The sequence below is a fragment of the Callorhinchus milii genome, unplaced genomic scaffold (assembly GCF_018977255.1).
Source record: "Callorhinchus milii isolate IMCB2004 unplaced genomic scaffold, IMCB_Cmil_1.0 Scaffold1, whole genome shotgun sequence".
NCBI lineage: Eukaryota > Metazoa > Chordata > Chondrichthyes > Chimaeriformes > Callorhinchidae > Callorhinchus > Callorhinchus milii.
Genome location: NW_024704742.1, coordinates 52,045,831 through 52,065,157, shown reverse-complemented (window position 1 = coordinate 52,065,157; position 19,327 = coordinate 52,045,831). Strand labels below are relative to the sequence as shown.

The following is a 19,327-nucleotide window of genomic DNA, read 5'->3' as shown; positions in this document are numbered from 1 at the left end:
TCCCCCTCTTATAGCTCCTGCAAAGGAATTAGGCGAGAGGTGGGGGGTGGGTGAGGGGGGAGAGAGAGAGAGGGAAGGAGTGTTGCAGGAATTGTCTTGAAAACCAGAAGGATCTGATTTAATGCATCAACTCTGTTGGTAATAGGGTTAAGAGGCTGTGCTTGTCAGGGTTTTTTTTTCTCTGGTTTGCCAGAGGCAGCAACCAACAGCCAGGCACAGAAACCCTGTTGTTACAGTGAGGATCTGCTCAGAGCAAAACAGTTGAGAGAAGCCCCCCCCCCCCCCCCCCCCAAAAAAAAAAACCCTCGTTATTGACAATAACTGCATCTGAAACTCGATCTGAGTTGACAACATGAGCAATGAGATGAGGCTGTAAAAATCACACCGCCTTGGAGCAGAAGAGCGAAGGGCAAACGTGACTGGGGTGTGTTTCTTTTGTCAGGTCTGCCAAACTCCAAAGAGAATCAGGTAACCAGATTGTTGCCAGGGACATCGCTGCTGTTTTGCTGATCTTGCCGCACCTTTCGGGCACTGCAGGCTGTACAAAAGGGTTAGCTGCATCGCCTCAGGGCTTTTCTCCTTTCCTGGGAGCGTGACATGCTCACCTACACAACACCTGGCGACAAGTACCCATCTTAGCGTATTTCACATAGTGTAAATCGCCTGGAAGCCACACATTTCGGAAGGCCGGCGGTCGGATTTATTTGTAGCTCGGAAGTCCCGCTAAATGGCTTGCCTGAGAAGGATTTGATTAAATACATCAAATCGGTTGATAGGTTTAAGAGGCTGTGCTGCCAGGGTTTTTTTTTCCCCTGGTTCGCCAGGCAAGGACACCCATGCGCAGAAATCCTGTTGTTATAATGTGGGTCACTCAGAGGAAGACAGTTCAGAAGAGCAAAAATTGTTGTATTGACGACCGTAGAATGATTTTGAAACTTGTTCTGAATTCCCTAAAGGCTAACAAGAAAAACTGTGTTTCCTCACAAACAATCTCTGGAAAATGTTCCATCGTCCGATAGATAAAAGCGTGCAAATCACAAAAGGTGTTGTTGGATTTGTTAATGGAGTAATATTACAACACAACAAACAACCACTTGCACTGATATAGCGCCATTCACACAAGGTCACGTGCTTGGAAGGCTGAACTATGGTGTACACTTCGCTGCTGAACTGGGCAGAGAGTGGAGAGTGATCAAAGAGGAAAATCTTCGGTGCGAGCTGAAGATGGGTAAAGAGAGGAAAAGGCCGAGGGATTGAGGCAGGGAGTTCCAGAAGTTTGGGCATTGTGGCCGAAGGCTCGGCCACAGTTGGTGGAGCAGAGGATTGGGGGAAAGAGCAGAAGGCCTGAGTTGGCCGAGAGATGGGGCAAGTAGAGGCGTTGGGGATGTAGGAAGGTTATAGGATATGAAGTGATTTGTACCTGAGTGTGAGCATCTTGAGATCAACCTGTTCTGTTTGGAGCTTGGCAAGGACTGAGATGATGGAGTTCATGTGGAACTCCATCCTGAAACCCCTCCACCTCGCCCCCTCCCCTGCCTCCTTTAAGGCCCAACTCAAGACCTTCTTCTTTGACCGTGCATTTGGTCATCTTTCCTCCTCCATCCCCCTTGGCCTCGTTACCACTCTGATCCCATCCTGCAAAATAGGTGCAAAACTCTCATTGTCCAGCGCATTAGGATGTCCTCACAACGTGAAAGGTGCTACACAAATGTAATTTAAAATATAATAATAATAATCCTTGCATTTGAAATAGTGCTTTTCACGTCTTCTAGACATCTGAAAGCGCTTCACAGAATATACTGTAAAGTGAATTGACTGTATACTTGTGGGCAAAACGTAGCAGCCAACAGAACATAGCAGTGTCTCACAAGCAGTTGTGGATTGAAGTGAACAATTTATTATTCTTTTCTTGAGGGATTATTATCAGGTGTGTGGAGTAAGGAAACTTGCCCAAGGTTTTGCCCTGCTGGGAATCGAACCTAGGTCTCTCGCTTGCGAGGCGAGCACTGTAACTACAGAGCTACAGGACTCGCCAATTTGTTATTGTGTGGAGTTTGGTACAGGTGAGGCTATGGATCACAAAGTTTTCAATTAATTGGACTTTGTGAAAGGTGGAGTTGAGATTTGCGAGGAATGCATTGGAGAAATTGAGGCAAATATTAGAGGTGTGTGGCAAAAATGTCTGAGTTAAGGCAATATTATAATCTATTTTTTTGTTCTCTTTGTTTATTTGAAATTGAGGAACACTTTTCAACCATTTTAAGTAAGTGAAAAGTGGCTGAGCAGTAAGTTGCTTCTGTACATGTATGTGTAAAAAATGGGAAAACACGTCAGTTAACATACTGAAGTGGCTATGTGCATTGATATTGTTTTGAAACGTCTCGAAGATGTGATAAGGAGCTATATCAAATGCAAAGATTATTACTGTGTGACTCAGTACAGTACTTTGATATTGTACTACATGACTCAGTGAGCCTTGATATTGTACTGTGTGACTGAGTTTACATTGTTATTGTACCACGTGACTCAGTCTAGATTGATACAGTACCTCGTGACTCAGAATAGATTCACATTGTCCCACTTGACCGCTTTGTTATTCAACCATGTGAATCGTGAATTAATATTGTACCGTGTGTCTCTGTTCTTTGATATTATTCCACGTGACTCAATGCATTAATATTGCGCATGTGACTCAAGCTGCAGATATGTGTACTTTTATTTAAGCGAGTAAAACAGAAGGTTATATTTTGAAATTTAACAGTGCTATTTAAAGTAAGTTGAGAGAAAATGTTGCCGAGTGAGTGTCCTACTGACAGATTTTTCAGCTATTGAACGATTAACAATCAGTAATTCTCAATGTTAAAAAGGCTGTTAAAATGATACTTGATCCTAATTTTGAAATGAATATCAAAAGTGCCTGACTCATGATCAAAGTGCAATGTTTACTTAATTTGGATAGTTGATGGATAGAATATTCTCTACGTATTTTCACACTGCCAGCTGTTCTAGCTTTTGATTAGTAATTCTATAGACATAGTAAATCAATAGGTGAAATATAATAACTTTCCTTTTTGACCCTTTATAAATTCAAAACATAACAATATGGGTTTATTTTGTATATATACTCCTATATTTATCACCAGTGAACATTGAGGGTTGATATGATCTGTGGATTTTGAGTACAACAAATACAAGCATTTTAGATTTGCCTCCGGTAGCAAATCTATTTCTTATTGTAAACTAGCTATAATGTTTGTAAATTTGATGCTAGAAATTTGGAAGCAGTAGATATTTTAATAAAGCGATTTACAAAACAAGTCAATCTGCTTTTGAAGCAGAAACTCGGCCACTATTAGCTAAATCTGGAATGATGCATAACTTAAATGAAATCTCACCAAAATGTCAACATCTCTTGTGATGGGAAAGCTGGAGGCAGCATCTTTATTGGCTTGAGATACTAGTTGGGATCCAGTCCAGACTTCAGGGAATCACAACAAAGAGTACCAACCTCCACTGGCTGCTTCTATCATCTCTGCCCCAATGTATAATCTCTGGTAAAGCTTCATCTGTTCAAATTGATATGATGACCTTTGATGTTTAAAGCAGCTGTTCTGGTTGTACATGCTTTCTTCATTCCTCTCTTTCATTTGTCCTGTTTGATCTTGCCAAAAAAATGTGCCAATGAACATTGAAATCCTGTTTACTTATGTAATAAATCAAATCATTCCTTAGTATGAAAAGAGTAACATTTGGAACATAAGAATCCTAGTATATTAGTTTATTGCTAGTAAACTAATATATTAGTTTATTGCCACAGTTTTAATTATATCAGTAGAATATTGTATGAGGGATTTATCTTTTTAAAAAATGTGTATTTTAAGTCTTATCAAATCAACATATCCCAAAGTGGTTCACAAGTAACTATGGTCTCTTTCCATGGAAATTATTTTATTTTAAAGCTCTTGTCTGTTCAGTGGCTAAACATACTGCCTGGATTATTTAAAAATTCCTTTGATTTGGAACGTTAAGGCCCTATTTATAATAATAACCCTTCCAAAACAAATCAATAATAAATTGGTCATTTTCAATCCACGACTGTTTGTGGGACACTGCTGTGCGCAATTGGCTGCCGCGTATCGCCCACAAATATTCGGTCAATTCACTTTACAGCATATTCTGTGAAGCGCTTTGAAACGTTGAGAAGACGTGAAAAGCGCTATATCAAATGTAAGGATTATTATTATTATATTTACAAGAATTCAGTCTGCACCTGATCAAAAGAATTATAGTTGGAAACCTACATAAATCTTTTGAGGTCTCACAATGATCAAAGAAAACATAACAGCATGTTTTTTGACTAGGCTTCTGTCATTCAAGATTACTCAATAATATTTGGACTGTCAAAGATTGCTTGTGGGACCTTAAGGCCTGAAATTCAACAGAATCTTAGCCTTGAGCCTGTGGTCATAACAGTATTGGTAAATTCTACATTCTGTCTTAATTTTGAAGCTGACTTTCTGCAGTTCTGGCTCTGGTGTAAACGTACAGCTACTGTAAGTTTTCAAATTCAAGATCCTCATCCTCATCCTCACCTACAAGGCCATTCACGGCCTCGCTCCCTCCTACCTCTCCGACCTACTATCCCCCTACCTACCTGCCCATACCCTCCATTCCTCTGGCTCCGGTCTACTCCACATCCCCCGCCCCAACCGCCCTACCATCGGTGGCCGGGCCTTCAGCCTCTCAGCCCCGAGGCTCTGGAACTCTATCCCCCAGTGCCTTCGCCGCCTCCTCCATTTCCTCCTCCAAGGCCGGTCTCAAGACCCTCCCCTTTGACCATGCCTTCAGCTCCCCTCTCGACTCTCTACCCCCTCCTCGCTCCCTCCCTTCCCTCCCCCCTGACCATTTCCCCCCTGCTCGGGTCCTGACCCAACTGTACAGCGCCTTGGGACGTCCTCCCGACGTGAAAGGCACTCAATAAATGGAATCTTGTTGTTGTTGTTGTTGTATTTGAGCATCTCACTAATATTTGCCACAAACAAAACCCACTGTTTACCAACTTGTTCTCATGATTTATCAACACCCTCTTACAAGAATACAAGAAACCACTTATGGTTATATATTTTTAATGACTGTGTTCTTATAATTTATTGCGATCCTCAATCTTGACTAATTGATGTGCTGCCCTGCCATCACATTGCATAGGTCAAAGAATTAGTCACTAAGAAAAGTACTGTAGCTAGTAGCAAATTTGTTGCTCCATAATAACTAGTTCAATGAGGGTTGTTTTAGCTTATGACATACTCAAAATGTGTCAGTAATGCCCGTTCTATCTAGGAGGTCGTGTCGGGGCAAACAGAGTCATCTACTTGAATTGTAAACTCCTCTTCCCTGTCAAAACACATTTTCAAGATTTGTCCTCCACGCTTTCTTCTGTCAAGTCACAAAATTCAACTTCAGCAGAGATGAGGTTAACTTAAAGAGTAGAAATATTTAAACAAAGAAAATTCAAGTTCATTGCAGGTCAGAAAATACCCATTTCTACAAATGGTCCATTGTAAAATATTGTAGCCATTAGAGTAGGAGACAATCCTGTAGTTTGGTAAGGGTGAAATCATCTGGGAATTAAAAACAATTAATAACATATGAGGCAGATGNTTTTTTTGTTCATTTGAGTAGTTGGAGCGAAAATATAAATCACCTAAGGTTTAAGTGTTTAAAAGTGTTTTGTATCTGGGGTTTAGAGTGTGTCTTAAGCAGTTTTGACATTAAATACAATCAACTTTGCAATGAAGAGAAGAAAAACATGACTGAATAGGGTGTAATTCTTCTTGGTTTTCTTCTTGTTCCTTCAGGGTTATAGACCACAGTTCAGAATTTGCAAACTGGGATCAGTGGCAAGTCACTAAAAATATCTGCAAGGCAGCTAAACTTACTACTGTAAGTGCACGGTTGTGACAGTCAGCATAAGTAAGGTCAACAGATGTGGTCAGAACAATGTCACTTTCACTTTGTGCTCTCTGGATGATCAGTGATGAACAGGAAAAATTAAAGTTTCCTGCTCTAAATTACCATTTTTTTTGTTATCAAAACAGACTTATGAAAACATCAGTCTGTGGGGCAAGAGGTCTGTAAAGTCCTTTAGAATGGGGTTTATTACCCCAAATTTGGTCACTCAATCGCCGACTGTTTGTGGGATACCGTTGTGTGCAATTAGCTGCCGCATTTCCCCCACAAATACACAGTTAATCCACTTTACAATATATTCTGTGAAGCTCTTTGCGACGTCTCAATGACGTGATAAGACAAGGATTATTATTATTACTTTCAGGTTTCATCTTTGCCTGCAGTATTAGGAAATTCTTCATGAACATAGTACTATAAGTCATTTCAAAAGTCATCAATAAACAAATAATTAAAAACTGCAGATTTTAAGCACAACAAAAGCCACCAGCGGCTAATGTAATAGAACAACACAGTTATACAACACAGTGTTCTTGTGGTGGGGTGGGGAATAAAATCTCAACCAGCACTAACAGAAGATCCAGGCTTCTACACTCACTGCGCTTATGTGGAGAGCTTCATGTGTGTAGGCCATTTTTCTGTACTAAAAAAAGGCTGACTTTCAGGTCATCGGTTCATGGTCAATGCCATTTCCTCTGTGCTGCATATGCCAATCACACTGAAAATGATGTTTGCAGTGACTGAAATGTTAACCGATTTTTAGTACGAAAAGCCAAAATGGCCAACTTCCAGGCCATTATGTTCCTGCTGGTCAAGTAACCTGATGGCCTGGAAGTCAGCCATTTATTAGCGCAGAGGATTCTGGCTGGTTTTTAAGGCAAGTCACCCGACTCTGCTCACTTTGGATTTGTTAGTAAGTAAATGTCGGGTCCACACCCCATAGGCACACCCATATTATAATGAAGGGTTCTACATTATGATTTCTACCTTGCCTCATAAAACACTACATATAAATTTACAACCAGAAAGGAGTTAGTTTATTCCTACTGGTTGAATTAAAGTGGGCACGGAAATGTTTTCTTTTCTTGTTTTTGCAGTATATAGTTGGCTCTATCTATCTCAAACAGCAGATGTTGCAAAACTTAACCCAAAACGCCAGCAGTAAAATAACAAACTTTCAGCTGCCTTGTCATCATGTTATGTCCTGCAGAACTAATTGAATAACCTTAAGCATGAATGAGGCATCAGAGAATGTCAAAAAATTGCAGTATAGCAAAAGCTAGCCCACTACAGTATTGAATGAATTTAATTGGGGTCTAGTTTATCTTTTTATCCCCCACTGAATCTCTTAATGTTAAAAATCTGACTGTTTTTTTCTGTTTAATTTCTGTATTAAACTATGTGATTTGGTAGCGATATATAATAGTAAATGCCATAATTTATTCTCTGGTTCAGTTGTTCTGGCTGTTTGAATAACAATCACTGTATTTGCGAGCTATGTGTCAGCTTGGTGCAGTGGTAGCGTTCTCGCCTCTGAGTCAGAAGGTTGAGGGTTCAAGCCTCACATTGGGACTTGGAATCATATAATCTAAACTGACATGCCAATGCAGTGCTAGGGGTAAGTTGCGTTGTTGGAGGTGCTTTCGATGAGACGTTAAAGCCGAGGTCCCGTCTGCCTGTTCAGGTGGACACTATTCAAAAAGTACCATAGGATACCATAGGATCTTTGATTAGCGCACAGGATTCTTGCTGGCTTTTAAGGCAAGTCACCTGATTCTGCTCACTTTGGATTTGTTAGTAAGTAAATGTCGGGTCCACACATCATAGGCACACATATTATAATGAAGGGTTCTACATTATGATTTCTACCTTGCCTCATAAAACACTTACATATAAATTTACAACCAGAAAGGAGTTAGTTTATTCCTACTGAGGTTGAATTGTAGTGGGCACAGAAATGTTTTCTTTTCTTGTTTTTGCAGTATATAGTTGGCTCTATCTATCTAATAAAGATCCTATGGATCTACATACTTCCCCAGCCCCAGATTAAATTCAGAGATTAAAGTCCTGTGCTTTCCACCAGTGGCTCGACTGACCCCACTCCCAAGCTAATTGGGCTGCACCTATTATATTACAGTACATTTAATAGCTATCTCCTGTCTCTTTGTATGCTTTCTGGTGCAATAATACTCTTAAGGTCTATTGTTCGCCCAACAATAGTGATCTTTTCATTGTGTGTTTACAGTGGGAAATCTCTCACTGAATCAGTTATTTTCTTTGGCAAAGCAAGGCACCATTTTCATTAAAAATTAATTGTGTTTAACAGTGGAGCTGATGTAGGGGAGAAGGAAAACCGTAGTTGGCCCTTTGTAGCACAATTCATTTAAGAGTTTTCTGTCAGTTTATTCTGGCATTATCTGAATTCTAATAATAATAACATTATTATCTGAAATGGCAGCAATGTGAAATCTAGTCTAATATAATAATCCTTGTATTTGATATAGCGCTTTTTCACATCTTCTCGACGTCTCAAAGTGCTTCACAGAATACACTGTATAGTGAATTGACTGTATATTTGTGGGCGAAACGCGGCAGCCAATTGCCAAGTGTCCCACAAACAGTCGTGGATTGAAAATGACCAATTTATTATTGTTTTGGAGGGATTATTATTAGGCGTGTGGAATAAGGAAACTTGCCCAAGGTTTTGCCCTGAGATACCTATGAGATAGGTGTGATTTAAACTATCTCCAATTTTGAGCAAATAATTTAGCAGATTTTAATCAAATAGAAGTTGCATTCCAGTCAATTTGGGGTTTCATCCAATCTTTGTCATCTGTTCAAGGTCTGTTTCTGCCTCAGCAGAGTATGTGACTTAGTACGTTGTAACTGGTTGTTAAAAATGGTTTCAAGGCTAGCCAGCTCTCCTGCACACACACTCCATGCTTCAGTGTAATGAAACAACTAGCCAGTAAAGCTTTGTGGAAGGTTACAATGGCAGCAGAGAGGTCAAGGAGGGATAGGTCAAGTGAGAACTTGGAGATGAGGGCCACGGAGGTTAGGTCGTGGGGTATGGTGGATGGTATAGCCAGGTGGTGTGGCCTCAGTTAGGGGGAACGTGTCACCTGGGGTGATACAGGTTTCTGTGATGTTTCCATTGATATCAACAATGATGTCGTTGACAGTGAAGGCTTTGTTGGAGACAAGTGAAAAATAAGTCCCATTGTTCCAGTCCCCAACCTCAGAAGAGTGCTTTCCCCCTCTTAAATTGATCACTTCAATCCACGACGATTTGTAGGACCCTGCTGTGTGCAATTGGCTGCTGTGTTTCCCCCACAAAATATACAGTCAATTCACTATACAGTATATTCTGTGAAGTGCTTTGAACGTCTTGAAGATGTGATAAGACGTTATATCAAATGCAAGGATTATTATGATGATTATTATTATTACACCAGTATAACATTTTCAGCAGGGGCCACAAAAATATCTGTGATGTACTGACAACAGTTTGCCACTGTGTTTGTGTGTGAGAGCCCTCCTGTCAAAATAGCACATTGTTAGTGTGATGCACGATATTGGACAAACTTGCCTTGTCCATTAGGATGTCTATTAGAATGTCTGTAAAGGCTGTTTAACATTGTCTCCCTTTTCCATGGCTATTAATATCATGTGAAACCCTCTTTCTTACATTGACATTTCTGTCCCAATGGTGGACTTGTGAATGGACAGATCCAATATAACAAACCTATTACCTGGAGGGGAAGCAGAATTAAATTATTTCAGGAGCTATCTCCTTTCATGTTTTGACAAAAGCATTCTGCAAGAAAACCGTGTGAAGTAACTTGGTAATTTATAAATTGCAACTTCCTTTTGGTATTTATGGAAGGGGCTCTGCATAGATGTATTTTCCAAGAAAATTAAGTTCAGTTTTTCAAAATCTCTATTTTAAGATAACTAATGGACCACTAATTAAATCAGTGGAGCCCTGTAGCTCAGTGGTTAGAGCACTTGCCTCGCAAGTGAGAGACCTGGGTTCGATTCCCGGCAGGGCGAAACCTTGGGTAAATTGCTTTACTCCACACGCCTGATAATAATACCTCAAGAAAAAAATAATAAATTGGTCACTTCAATCCACGACTGCTTGTGGGAAACTGCTGTGCGCAATTGGCTGCCGCATTTTTCCCAAAAATATACAGACAATTATCTTTACAGTATATTCTGTGAAGCGCTTTGAGATGTCTAGAAGACGTGAAAAGCGCTATATCAAATGCAAGGATTATTATAAATGGAAACGTTAAGATCTTCATTGATAATTAGCAAAAGTTACCATATATTCTTCTCCAAACTACAGTTGACACTGCTTCCATATTACAGACATTGTATAGGAAGAAATCAGTTAGTTAAAACAAAATATACTCTGGCTTTCCTTGTATTTAATTGTTCATTTTCACCATTCTAACATATAAAAATATATTACAGAAATTATCTTGTAAAGATATTGCTTTTTTATTTCAAGCCCTTCAAAATGAGTATAGCTTATTGCTCTATCAAAGGGCAAACGTGTTTTTTTGATTCAGTTATAACTTAGGATTTATGCAGAATGCTGCATGTAAAATCAGCCTCATTTTTATTTGATCAAAGGTCAACATGGCCAAAGCTCGTTGTGTGCTTATTTTGAAAGTGTAACATTTTTTTAAAAGCTTTAATATGAAAATCCCAAACCATTAAAAGTACAAGTGGAAAACTGAATAGCTTCTACCTTTTAATGCAGGTTATTCTTCACTTGTTGCTAAATGTATTGACCTTGCAACAAGTGTTTATTATTTTCTGCTTATTGGCAAATTTACCAACCTTGATGGTGTGTACTTACAATGGAACTTCCTCACCTCCAGACGGCATTTTTAGAATAGTTTGGTTTGCATTTTTGCAGCTGCCCAATTGTTCCCTCAAAGTCCTTGTTCTATCCAAATATATGCTTTTCTGGGGCTAATAATCCCTTCAAAAATAATAACAATTTGGTCACTCAATCCATGACTGTTTGTGGGACACTGCTTTGCACAATTGTCTGCTGCGTTTTGCCCACAATAAAAAAATACAGTCAATTTACTTTACTGTATATTCTGTGAAGTGCTTTGGGACGTCTTGAAGATATGATAAGATGCTATGTCACATGCAAGGATTATTATTATTATATGTGATTAATTTGGTGGGAATAACATTTATATTCAGGGATGTTATACATTATACTTGAATCATAAATTATATTTGGTCCAGAAATTACATTCAGATCATTTTTAAAAGGCTCTTTATTTAAAAGTTTTAAACAAGCCATTTGCTGTGCACATAACCTTGTATTGCCGCAGATGTGGAAATCTAGTAGTGACAGAGCTAAGATGCTTCTTAAAAAGAGTTAAGGTTCATGGAATTGATACCAAAATAACTATTTTAGAAACTGGCTTGGAATACAAAGTAGAAAGCTAGTTTTAAAAATGTAAAATCTCTGGGGAGGAACTAGTGGAGTTTTAACCAGGACTGTTTTGTACAGTATAACATGTTTCAGTTTGCAATTAATTGCCCTTGAAATGCAATCCAGTAGTAGGTTAGCCTTGCTGATACCATGCTGGCTGGAGACTTTCAATGAGCATGGATCATTGGTAAGAGCACATTGGAAATACTGTAATGCAAATTTTGGAATTGTACCTTGAAATGGATAAGACGATAAGGATGATTTAGGAACTCAGTTAATGCTCTAAATTATGAAGGCAAACTCACAGAACTAAATGTACTTAAGTTCAAGAACGAAGGAACCATGATCTAGGACTTTAATTAGATGTAGATATAATCAGCCTGTATTACTTGGATTCTAAGTAAAGAGCTCATCTGTCCTTCGCATGAGATATTGAACAGTGGCCCTGTCTGTCTTTTTCTGGTAGTTCAGGTGCATGTTAAAGATCGTGGTACTATTTCAGACAAGAGAAGGAAGATTTCCCCACGTCCTGGCCAATATTAGTCCCTCATCCATATTCATATGATATATGGATTAAGCATATTGCGGTATCTGGGTGTTGCTTGTACAGATTCGCTCCTGCATTTGCCTACATAAAAAGTAGGCAATTTCAAGTGTTTATTTATGTGATAAGCCACTCTAGCTTATAGAAGAATTAATTTGAAATCGAGAACAAGAATATAGAACTAACAAACTTACATGCTTTGTAAACATGAGGGAGAAGGAATTAGAGGGGTATGGGAGAGGGTATTAGGAGGTTCATGTGCAATATAAACACCACCAGACTGGTTAGGTTGAATGACCTGTTCTGTGCTGTAAATCTATATATAACTTCAAATGAATTGTTTGTTTCAGTGTTAGATTTCAGTTTTAATGTGCCATCTTCCCCTTTGCTGCCTGATACTAATAAAGAGGGAAGGTAACTGCTGTCACACTGAAACTGCTATTTAGTGTGTGAGAATGGCCTGGAGTGATAGTGGAGGCGAAATGTAATATAATTTTATTTCCTCTTCAATTCCAAAAGTAGCTAATTTTAGACTGATTCAGATAAACATAATTTGTATCTCCTTCATCTACATTTCATTGCATGCTGACTGTATAAATGGTTCATAGCTGTTGATGGCATGGAGATTTACATCTATTATGATCCAATTCAGGCACAGATAATACATACACAATAGACCAAATGGCTTCCATCTGTACTAAAAATGTCTGTTTGTATATTAATAGATAGTGCACTAAAGTTCTGACTGAGCAGGAACATCTTTTCATTTGGTTCCAGATTAGTTTAATTTTGATTAATTTGTCATTTGAAACAGTGGCAGATGGTTACATCCCACCGTGTGTGGTGATCAGTCTTAGAATTAAACATGGATCAAGAAAAATATTGTAGGTGTGGCTATGCTTTAATTTGATAGCAAGTATAATCCACTGTTTTCATAATTTCCCAGAATTGAAACCATAATTCATGTTCCACGGAATGAAAGACAGTTTGTTTTGTGGCTCATTGTTTTGTGTGTGTGTGCATTTGTAAACAACCAAAACATTTGATTCAAACCAGGAAGGTACTGTTGCACTATCCACTCATTGTCTTAGCAGGAACTTGACATCATATACATCAGCCTGCAGGCATTCTTATGCAGCAGTTCACTGTACTATCATTGAATTTCATTATATTCTAAGGCTTATTGAAATTAAAATCCTTTTAGTGCCCCTGAATAGGTGGAAAGAGAGCCAGTTTAACCCATGTTATACCTATAATTAAAGTGCAAGCCATGCCTTTCTATTGAATAACAAGGCTCAGAATTTTCTGGGTTGCAAAAGAATAAAATAAATAAAATGTGATTAAAATGCAGCTGTCTTCTCTTTGGGTCTCTGCAATTTGTACATAGATCCATTCAATTTCCTATTTTTAATGCAATTTTTCTTTTGGCCTTATCCTTGTATACCTTAGTGGATGGGCTACTGTTTCAGAAGGCTGTATTTGACTGATGATAAAGCAGACCTCTCACCATGTAATCTGGAAAGGTATTGATCTCTTCTATCATTACAATAAATCTTCTCCACACCTTGTTGTCAGTTGCATAGTAATACTGTTGCAGCTGTTAAGTGTTGTTTCATGGTGGAACTGAGCTGAGTAAAATACTGATCAATGCCTGAGAAGCCAGTCTCCTAAATCTGATTTAGTACCATATCTGCGATATATTTATTTTTTAAGATCCCGATACTCCTGTTCCTCTTGGTTCATGAACAGCTTTTATTATTTTGGACCACAATTTTTGGATCACAATTTAATTTCTTACTATTAATACTTTTAATACTATTAATATTTCTTCCTAATTTTTTTGACCTGGTAGCATTTAGACTTGCACTGATAATCTATCATGGTAATAAAACCAAAAGATTGCTGTATGTTTTTAATTGCAAAGCATGAGACTGAATAGTGTAACTTTTGCGTGGAATTACAATAACTTAGCTATTTCCTGTGTGGTGTGTTCTATGTATTGTTGGACTGAGCTGAAAAGTTGGAAAGTAATATTTCCTCCCCTCCCTTCCCCCCCACCACCCCCCCACTGAACCCAGCAAAGGTCTGAAATGCTGTGCTCTGTCCAGCGCCTTGGAACGTCCTCCCGACGTGAAAGGTGCTATACAAATGTAATGTTGTTGTTGTTGTATTTAGAATAATCAATTTTCTTCGTGAGTTCTTAGTGGGTTACAACGCAGCAATAAATACATCAATGAATATATTAATGGTGCACACTGCGATCCTTCTGGCTCATTTGAGTACTTATTACCACAGATTAGTTCTCTACGAGTGAATATAAAACCAGGAAAAAAACAACCTGCATTTTATGAGGTGTGCAGTATTTTTTCTGCCAGATAAGTTGTTATATAACTTGATCTAAAATCATGTCTAATGTACCATAATATATTCCTCTGGCTTTCTATATTTTTGTAACTTGCCCTATCTTTCTCCTTATCCGATGTTGAGATACATATAATTCAATACACATGTAAATGTTTGCTGCAGAATCCGAATTTCTGGTTGCTACTCAAAAGTCTGGAAAAATAGATGATGATCTGATACACTAATCGATGTAGCTTGCGTCCAACTGATACAATGCAAGATAGCAAACTGGCCGATACCTATCATCAACAACAGCAAATTGCATTTATATAACGCTTTTCTCGTCGTGAGGAAATTCCAAGGTGCTGGACAGTCGAGGGTTTGCACCCAACCTGAGGGGTTGGATTCGGGAGGGGAGGGGAGCAAGTTGGGATGGGGGTGCGGGTGGGTAGATGACAGAAGGCATGGTCAAAGAGGAAGGTCTCGAGATGGACCTTGAAGGAAAGGGACGAAGTGAAGGGCAAAGTGCATGGAGTTCCTGAGAGTGGGGGCAGAAACGCTGAAGGTCTGACCACAGATAGTGGGGCTGGCAGGGTGGACGATGTGAAGCAGGCCAATGCTTGCCAAGCGGAGGAACCAACCGACCGACAGGGTCACTAACAGATCACTAAGCTGATCTGAACTGTACCAGTAAAATCAACAGTGAGAGTTGTTGGTGTCCTTGTTCTGAAACTGGCAAGGATATAACCACTCAGGAACCTGTTTTTTTTAAATCTGAACCATTTGCTTGTGAACCAAGTCAAAAATGTTCACCTTCTCAGCAGAAATCTGTGCATGCGCTGATTACTGGTCAGGCCAAGAACATATAATTGAGGCTAATAAACTCTCAGAGGGTTGTTCCCTCCTCCGCTTCCTTTCCCTGTTCAGCTTTCCAGAAAGTTTTTTTTCAACTTTTATTTTTTTTCATTTTTCTTGGTTTGGAGCAAAATAGACTAACTGGGAATGCGCAATGCCCACAATGAAGATATAGTAATAATAAATCTTACACGATGTTTATGCTGCCAGAGGCCAAGCAGGATTAACTCTAGGGAATAAATGATGGTACCAAAATACTGTAACGGACACTGAGAGTGAGGAGAGCCCATGTGTTGTACTGAGAACAGCAACAACAATTTGTATTCACGTGGGGTAGTGTCTCGAAGTGCTTAAAAGTGGCAGAGCTTGACACTGAGCAAGGGAGAGGAGGGAGGTGACCAGAGGCACAGCCAATAGGAAGATGGGCAAGGCGGAGGGATTGAGGCAGATAGTTCCATAATTTGGGGGAGTAGTGACTAAAGGCACGGCTGGCAATGATGAAGCAGATGGGACGAGGGATGTGAAGGAGGGTGGAGCCAGCTCTCTCTCTTCTCTCTCTTACACACACACACAATACAGAGCGAATCCACTATAAGGCTGTTCAGGTTTCCCCTCAGCTCTAATAAACCTGGGCTGTTTGAATCTTGTCCGTGTATGTCTGCATTTGCGTGCTCTGGGATTTTGTGGTTACAATATGTATAAATAGAGGTTGGTGCCTTGAGGCTTTTCCAGTGAAACAGAGGAGAACTTAAAGATTATGAAGGAGATTGTGAAGATAAATAGGAGAAAAAATAATTGTTTTAATTTAGGAATCAGTGACAAGAACAACAACAACTTGCACTTATATAGCACCCTCCATGCATGTTAAGCTCAGAGCCCTTAACAACAACAACAAGATTACATTTGTATAGCGCCTTTCACGTGTACAGCATTTCAGACCCGAGCTGGGGTTGGGGGGAGGGGGAACGGAGAGGATTTGCTTGAGTTGTGAGGCTTTTTTATTTGAGGGTTATTGGTCAGGAAACTGGGAGAAACTTCCTTCTCTTTTCAAATAGTGCCATTGGCTCTTTAATGTCAAGCTGAACAGACAAACGGGACCTTGGCTTAATGTCTTGTATGCAGGACAGCACTTCTGGCAATACCTTCATTACTGTCTTGGAGTGTCAATCTGAACTGTGATCTCCAAGTCCTGGTGTTGAGCTTTCCTTTTGATCAGCTGGTCTCTGACACATGTGGAAACCCATCACTGTGCATAACAGTATTCAAACCAGATTGAGACTTCCACATATATATGTCAACTACACATGGAAATTTCTCTTCTGTCTGGAACGGAATTTGCACACTCTCTCCCTGGAGAAATGGACTTTGCTTAGCTAATTGCAAAGAGCCGAAGTGCAGGTCGGTGAGAGTCAAGCTTGAGGACTCCGTAGTGTATGTTAGGGGTACTGCTGAAGTTTAACCAACTAAAACCGCATTGCTTGCCATTGAGAACACTGTCTGGCAAGCTTTGTGCTGCTTGTCCAGCTGGGATCTCTCAATCTTTAAAACAACTTTGGCTTGCAGAGTTACTAGGCAACAAGTAGGAAGAATCCCTGGCCCTGTCTGCCCTTCTAAGCCCATCCAATAAGCAGATTGGCTTGAGGTGTGAGGCTTGACCCTCAAAACCTTCTGACTCAAAGACGAGAGCGCTACAACTGAGGCAGGCTGATGCTGGTTCAGTGAAAATTCCACCCAGACGATAGCTGACCCAATATCAATAAAATGGTTGTGTTAAAAGCCATTTAATTGGACTTGCTGAGCTGCAGAATGGCATTTTTCTTCTGGTTCCTAGAATATCAACAACTTTTGGGTTGGTTACTTTCTTTCAGTTGATATCCAGCACCCAAACGCAGATCGTTGAATCTGTACGAGGCTTTGGGCCCAGTTACTGTAATGAAGTTGGAGGCTGGGCCACGCCTGTATTAAAACATCAACTGGGTGGAATTTTATCACATCACGTGTTGGAAATTTTCATCCCATAATCCCATGCTCTGCAATTTCTAAGAAAGCAAATTAAAATCTTCAACTATAATTTGCCCTCTTAAAAATAGCAAAGCATGGGATCATGGAGTGAAAATTTCCAACAAGTGATGTGACAAAATTTGATACTGCTGCATGCTGCAAAGTGCTCTGAGACACTACCCCGGGTGAAGGGCACTATATAAATGCAAGTTGTTGTTGTGCTGAGGAGAGATTTAGTGTAGAGTATTGCAGATTGTTTTAAACCATTCTATTTTTAACCATCTAAAACGCTTATGCTTTTTACAGCATTAGATTATCTTTCTAAAAACAATTCCCAATTGTGCAGTAAGAAAATAAATCATAATTATAATAAAAAGCAAATTACCTTGCTTTGAAAATATGAATTTATCAATTTTAGAGTGGACCTGACAGGAACTGGGAAATAATAAAGGGTAGAACAGCAGAATGAGAAGAAATGGAAAGTATGGAGCCCACAGAATTCCTTGTGGATTTCTTGGCAAAGGAGTTAACAGTTCAGAGCTGTTGTTGTTGACAGCAGTCCAGAAAGCAACTCTGATTTATATTCCTGATCCTGGCATTCAGAATGGTGAGAGCCATACTCTCAGTTGCACTGTGTGAGGTTGATAGAATATAAGAATATTTTTACTGTATAGCATGAGAGGAATTGGGTATTAGTTTACTTTCCCCAAAGTGCATAATGTCATTTTTACTTTGACTAATCTCCAGCAAGTTTAAAATATGGAATTTGAACTTTTTAAAAAAAATAACAGAAGTAATTCGCATTAAAGAAGGACAGAAAACATTCCTCTTCTTGAGGGGCAATGCTTGAGTTTTCAATTGCAAAGTTCAGAAATGTAAGAATACTATGTGAGTCACCAATGTTGATTTTAAAATTTTAAGAATAGCTGAGGGAACCAAAATATTTTCAAAGATGAAGATATTTTGCTTTTGCTTATAAACAGAAAATTAGCAATGGTGCACTGCAGCTGAAACAAACAAATACTAAACTTTTTGTGACGTTCAAACATTTGCTAAAATTCAATAAAATGTTTGTTTATAAATTTGTTGTGGAATGCTCACCAGAAACAGTAGGTGCTGAATCAAAGTTAAAATCATTTCTAGCCTTCAGTAAGTCGTTTAGATGTGATAACAAAGACACAACTTATCCATTTGAAAAAATGCACAGAAAAACACAGTATTTTAACATAACATCAGTTACTACAATAGAATTATGATTGTTTAGTTTTGTGGGCGCCTGGAGAGCGAAATATGTTGATTCTAGCAGTTACAAAGTAATAAATGTTTAATCCATGGTGTTGAGCATTTAGCTTTACACAGTCACTTTGCTTTACTTTTTTTAAAGCAAACTTGCCCAAGGTTTCCCGGCAGGGCGAAACCTTGGGCAAGTTTCCTTACTCCAAACGCCTGATAATAATCCCTCGACAAAAAAATAAATAAATTGGATATTCAATCCACGACTGTTTGTGGGACACTGCTGTGCGCAATTGGCTGCCGTGTTTTGCCCACAAATATACAGTCAATTCACTTTACAGTATATTTTGTGAAGCGCTTTGAGACGTCTAGAAGACGTGAGAAGCGTTATATCAAATGCAAGGATTATTTTATTTACTTGTCAGTGTTGGTACAAAGGAAAAGTGCATTACCTCATCGGGGCTGAGGCCAGAAGGGAACCCCAGAGTGCTTTGTCTTACACTAAAGATAGTTACAGTATTTTGTTATTTCTTAATAGGATTTCTTAATAAAGAATCTATGTTGTGCCAGTGGGACTCCTTCCCACTTACTGGAACTCCACTCCAACACAATCTACTTCTAGAGTGAAGTTCCCTCAAATTGACAATTCCAACACTGTTCGTTATTAAGAAATCCAGCAAAAAATGCTGCAAAGTAGACAGACTCCAGTGTTTCAGAAGTAATTCAATTGCAATTTAAATTGATGATTTCTGCAGAGCTTGAATGCGTAGTGTAAGTTTATCCTGGATTTGGGAAATAGAATTAAGGGGAGTATGTAAGAAAGATGTAGCCTTGAAGGCTGACAAAAACTTCCAGAGCCAGGTTATAATAGCTCAATTCAGTTCAAACACTGGGACTGTTCACATGTCATTCATCTGACC

At 39.1% G+C, this 19,327-nt stretch overlaps 1 protein-coding gene across 2 annotated transcripts in view; it reads left to right on the top strand.

Moving 5' to 3' along the window:
• Positions 1–19,327, top strand: part of lnx1 (ligand of numb-protein X 1) — a 111,960-nt gene that overhangs the window by 344 nt on the left and 92,289 nt on the right. Inside the window, exon 2 of one of the 2 annotated variants that reach the window (XM_042341911.1) lies at positions 443–468. The exons of the other annotated variant lie outside the window; for it this stretch is intronic. The gene's annotated coding sequence lies outside the window, so the exon portion shown is untranslated. The remainder of the gene's footprint in view (positions 1–442; positions 469–19,327) is intronic. 2 annotated transcript variants of the gene reach the window in all.